Source organism: Salvelinus namaycush, chromosome 5 (genome assembly GCF_016432855.1).
Source record: "Salvelinus namaycush isolate Seneca chromosome 5, SaNama_1.0, whole genome shotgun sequence".
In the NCBI taxonomy this organism is placed as follows: Eukaryota; Metazoa; Chordata; class Actinopteri; order Salmoniformes; family Salmonidae; genus Salvelinus; species Salvelinus namaycush.
Window position 1 is genome coordinate 58,495,118 of NC_052311.1, and position 6,000 is coordinate 58,501,117.

Genomic DNA, 6,000 nt, shown 5'->3' on the forward strand with positions numbered 1-6,000 from the left:
TCATTAAATGTACATTATTTTGACTATTTTCTACATTGTAGAATAATAGTGAAGACATCAAAACTATGAAATAACACATATGGAATCGTGTAGAATCTAAAATATATTTTGATTTGTTTAACACTTTTTGGTTACTACATGATACCATATGTGCTATTTCATAGTTTTGATGTCTTTATTACTTATCTGCAATGTAGAAAATAGTAAAAATAAAGAAAAACCCTTGAATGAGTAGGTGTGTCCAAACTTTTGATTGATACTGTAAGAGAAAATGTACTTAAAACTTTCAAGAACATGATTTACATGGCTGTTGTACATTTCAGATGTGTATACCATGTTCCATTTCTTGTTGTGTTATATTATTAACAGAGATCCTTGCTAAGGGATTCTTGAAATTCAGGACAATCCTTGTCTGGGAAGGGAAACGTAATTTGTATGGTTGTTTTTATTTTTTAATTATTTAATGAAAAAATTAGGGCAAAAATTTAATAACTTAAAGAATCTCATGTAGTTTCCTGACTTACAGTATCTGAAAACTGTGATTCCTAAAAAAATGTGTCAGGAGTTTTGTTAATCTCCATCAGATTTGTCTCTCTTTATTAAATGAATCAGAAATGAATGAGCAGGGTCAGCTATACCATGGAAACCCTTTCTTCATCTCCTGATTGCATGTAGTGCAACAAGACAAGGCATGGTCCTGAAAGTCCTCTACTTTGATAGATTTAAACAAACAATATTGAAATCACCATGTTCACAACAATAACCTGTCAACTCCATCTCCCTTATAGAATTTATTTTGGTGCGCTATGACCATTCACAGTTGAGCTCACTTAGTTTAGCTCAATGCTGATTGGCTATTATGTAAAAAAAATATATATATCAAGAGAGGCCAAATGCTTGCTGGCTTCCCTTGTATTCAATGCTAGGTGCAGCAACACCTAACAGACTCTCTATCTGGTAATATGTGGCAAATGAAATATTTCTGGTTGGTCTCAGGGAATGTAAAACAATAGGTAGACTTCAATTTTTTTTAATTTTTTTTAAGTATCATCAAATATTTTGAATGAGCAACTAATGAGCATAGAGACTGGAGAGCCTCACAAATTTTACGAAATTACCTTAGGCCTATATCTTTCATTATAAACTGGGTGGTTCAAGCCCTGAATGCTGATTGTCTGACAGACTGTATACCATGGGTATGACAAAAATTTATTTTTACTGTTATAATTACGTTGGTAACCAGTTTATAATTGCAATTAAGGCACCTCGGGGGTTTGTGATATATGGCCAATATAACGACTACGGGCTGTGTCCAGAAACTCCGAGTTGCATTGTGCTTAAGAATAGCCCTTAGCCGTGGTACATTAGCCATATACCACACCTCCTAGGGCCTTATTGCTTAAGTCTAATACGGCTATTTACTTACTTTTGTAGCTCTTCATCAGTAGCACACTTTTGTAAGTAGTGAGGACTAACTGTCCTCTCCAAGTTTACCTGGAATTCAGCCTGAAAGGATTTGAGAAATGTGATTGGTTGACGATATGCCTATGATATCAACAATGATTGGAGAAGTGTTTAACATCACCATATGATATAAATTATGATATATTTTTTTAATAAGGGCAACGTAACTGCAAGAAACAGTTTGGAATGTCTGACTGAAAAAGGGACAAATCAATTTATAAAAAAAATAGAAAAAAATAATTTTTTCTTGTGGTGTTTAATTAAATTTGATAAAATGTGGGACATGAATGCGGGACGCGGTACAGAGGGACAAAAATGTGGGACTATCCCGTGCAATCCGGGACATGTGGTCACCCTACTTATAGATTAAGATAGAATATGAGTTTTGGTTAAAATATGTTCATTTTAATTAGGTTTAAGAGTCATAAAATAACTGAGGAAAAACTAAATTGCTGTTAAGTATAGCGCTTGAAGGTTGAAGAAAAATATGCAAATTGTCAACTCCGTAAAACATCAACTCCGTCAGATTTATGTCTAATGTCAACTCTGCCAGGTTGCTGAAAGATTTGATAAAACAGTTATATTTTTATTGGGGAATTTCTAATGAATTATTTTCCATTATTTAGACAATGTTTGTATTGAACTTAAAAATATGTCTGTTTTAAGTATCTGTACTCCATTAGAGGCATTTCAACTTTGTCACTGATGGGTAACCCCCTTAAGATCGATATTTTTGTCAATATTCTGAATAAATATTAATATGCTTAAACTGTTGAAGTATTTGCAGTGATATACCTAAGTGATACTTTTAATAAATGTTGTTTTATGTTCTGAATCTATAAAAACATGCCCAAATGCTAACAAAATTAGCCCTGAAGCATTATATAGTGCAATAAATAAAAAGTTGGGAGATTTGTATTACGTATTTGAGTAATCTCATGTTAGAATGATACAAGCAAGGCCTTTAAACACTTGTTGGACAATACATGTAAAAAATAAAATGCCTTTTATGGTGTCTGACTGAGTTGACATGAATCCAGTTTATTGCATTTAATTATATATATATATATATTTTTTTACAAATGGTTGTTCCTTTACAGTATTTAAAAAAATATATTATTTGTGAAAAAGAAGTTGAGATTGTTCCATCTTTCAAGAATCTCTGAGCTACAGTTCCTTGCAAAAGTATTCAGACCCCTTGGAATTTCTTCACTTTTTGTGCTACAAAATGGGATTAAAATGAAATGAATTGTCATTTTTTGTCAACAATCTACACAACATATTCTGTACTGTCAAAGTGGAAGAAAAGGTGTATATTTTGTTTTAGATTAACAAAATGTAAATAACAGCTCCCTGATTAAATACATGTTAGAAACACCTTTGACATTGATTACAGCTGTAAGTCTTATTGGGTAAGTCTCTAAGAGCTTTGTACAAACCTTGATTGTACAATATTTACACATTATTCTTTAAAAAATTATTCTAGCCCTGTCAACTTGGTTGTTTATCATTGCTAAACATTCCTCTTTAAGTCTTGCCCAAGACTTTCAAGCCGATTTAAGTTAAAACTGTAACTAGGCCACTCAGGAACATTCAATGTCGTCTTGGTAAGCAACTCCAATCTATATATGGCTTTGTGTTTTAGGTTATTGTCCTACTGAAAGGTGAATTTGTCTCCCAGTGTCTGTTGGAAAGCAGACTGAATCAGGTTTTCCTCTATGATTTTGCCTGTGCTTAGCCATATTCTGTTTCTAAAAATAAAAAAAATCCCTTGCCAGTGACAAGCATACCCATAACATGATGAACCCACCACCATACTTGAAAATATGAAGTGGTACTCCGTGATGTTTGGATTTGCCCAGAACATAACTCTTTGTCTTCAGGACATAAAGTTAATTTCTTTGCCAAATGTTTTACAGTTTTACTTTAGTGCCTTATTGCAAACAGGATGCATGTTTTGGAATAGTTTTGTTCTGTATAGGCTTCCTTCCTTTCACTCTTTAATTTAGGTTAGTATTGTAGAGTAACTACAATGTTGTTGATCTATCCTCAGTTTTCTCCAGTCACAGCCATTAAACTCTGTTTTAAAGTCACCATCGGCCTCATGGTGAAATCCCTGAGCAGTTTCCTTCCTCTCCGGCAACTGAGTTAGGAAGGACGCCTCTATCTTTGGATGATGTATCAATACACCCAGTCACTACAAAGTGTAATTAATAACTTTCTTTTTTTTATCCATCTACCAAATCAGTGCCCTCCTTTACGAGGCATTGGAAAACCTCCCTGGTCTTTGTGGTTGAATCGGTGTTTGAAATTCACTGCTTGACTGAGGGACCTTACAGATAATTGTATATGTGGGGTACAGAGATGAGGTAGTCATTCAAAAATCATGTTAAACACTATTATTGCACACAGAGTGAGTCCATGCAACTTACGTGACTTGTTTAGCAAATTTTTACTCCTGAACTTATTTAAGCTTGTCATAAGGGGGTGAATACTTATTGACTCAAGACATTTCAGCTTTCATTTTTTATTCATTTGTAAACATTTCTAAAAACATAATTCTACTTTGACATTATGGGGTAGTGTTTAGGCCAGTGACACAAAATCTCAATTTCATCCATTTTAAATTCACATCAAAATGTGGAAAATGGGGTGTGAATACTTTCTGAAGTCAGAGGAAGGGTTAATCATTCAAAAATCATGTCAAGCCCTATTATTTCACACAGAGTGAGTCCATATAACTTGTGATTTGTTAAGCCAAATTGCACTCCTGAAATCATTTAGGATTTCCTAAACAAAGATTCTGAACACTTAGGCCACAACTACATTTTAGTTATGAATTTTGTATTGATCTTAAAAAATATAATTTTTCTTCCACTTTAACAGAGTATTTTGTGTAGATTTTTACAAAAAAGACAATTAAATCCATTTTAATCACACGTTATAACACAATAGAAATCCAAGGTGTCTGAATACTTTGCTAGGCACTGCATAACTGTTGTACTCAAATGATCCTAAAATGGTCTAACCTTTCCTTTGGAAATTGTACTTATATTTTTTACAGTATATGACATAAGGATGACAAAATATTTTAATTGCGCAATAGCAGGTTTTGTTTTCTGGTTTTACCAGTATTTGCTGTCTGGGTGTGCCAAAAGCAAAACCATGGAGAACTCACTGCGCTGTGTTTTGTGTATGGACATGGCACACCTATAGAATACGTCACACCCAAACCTTTTAGTCTCGGTCTAATTTGATGAATCCTCATCAAAAAGTAGGAGTGCCTTTTGGTCAGGATGTACAACCAACTTCAGGTGACGTCACAGGTATAAGCAAGAGACAAACAACTCCACACACACACAGCCTGTACATTGAAGATAGCCCCATTGTTCACATTTAATTTGAAGAAATATCAGGACAAGGGACCAAAGACAACAAAATGGTGTCTCCTGCTTTAAAGAATAACTGTTTGAAGGCCATCTATGCAGCTTAAGGATAATGTTACATTGGTTTTCTGCTATTCTACTCTCTGGGTTACAGCCAGAATGCAGAACCAGTTTAGTTTCAATCAAACAATGGGTAGAAGGTGAAATCCCAAGGCTGCATAATGGTAAAGTAAATATATGGATGAAGAATACATTTAATTTAAAATCGCTGATGAAACTGCAACTTTAAATGTCTTAATCTTCAAAATGTCCATTGTGTTTATACATTTCAATTCTTTAGTATTCTATTCCATGACAAAATCTGTAGTTTAGGAAAAAAACACAATTACAAATTGTTTCATCTTTGATGTAACCATCAGGTTTTTAATTCACACCTTGGAAAACAATACAAAATAAGATTAACTGCCTTTTGCCAAGTGCTATAAGGCTGAAAGGGATAGTATTGGACTGAAAATTCAGGTTACACCCAAACACACATAGGTAGTATAGCCATGTTAAGTCTTTCCAACTTGTATGGACTTCAATGTACTAGGTCACTGCATAGATATAAAAGAGAAGAGGGAGGGAGGGATGCATGCTTACTCACAACAGGACCATACTCTCACACACACACATACAGTAACACAACACATGCGTGCACACAAACAATTATCCTTCAAAAAGCCCAAGTCCAGAGTCATTAGGGAGTTTAATGAAAAATGTGCAATTTTCTTTCATCTAATCTAAGGAGTTTAGGGACACTAAGAGTACCAGGTCCTGTATGCTGCCTTGAACCTTCATAGTAAAGAGCTATAGTGCACATGGCAAGATACCATTCAATGTTACCAGCCCGGACCTAAAGAGAGAAAGTTACCGCCTTAACATGCTTCATGGAACCAAATGATTGTTCATCAAAAAGGCACGTTGAACAAAAACCAAAAAGTATATCTCAGAAGTGGCACCGTGAGGAATACGGACACCATATTTCACATTCTTACCCCGTTACAAAACAGCTCGTCCTTCCCTTGCACTTCATTACAGTGGTATCACAGCATTACAACACAGTTGAGGAAACACCCCTGAAAAGATGTATAGTTCCCAATGTTCAATG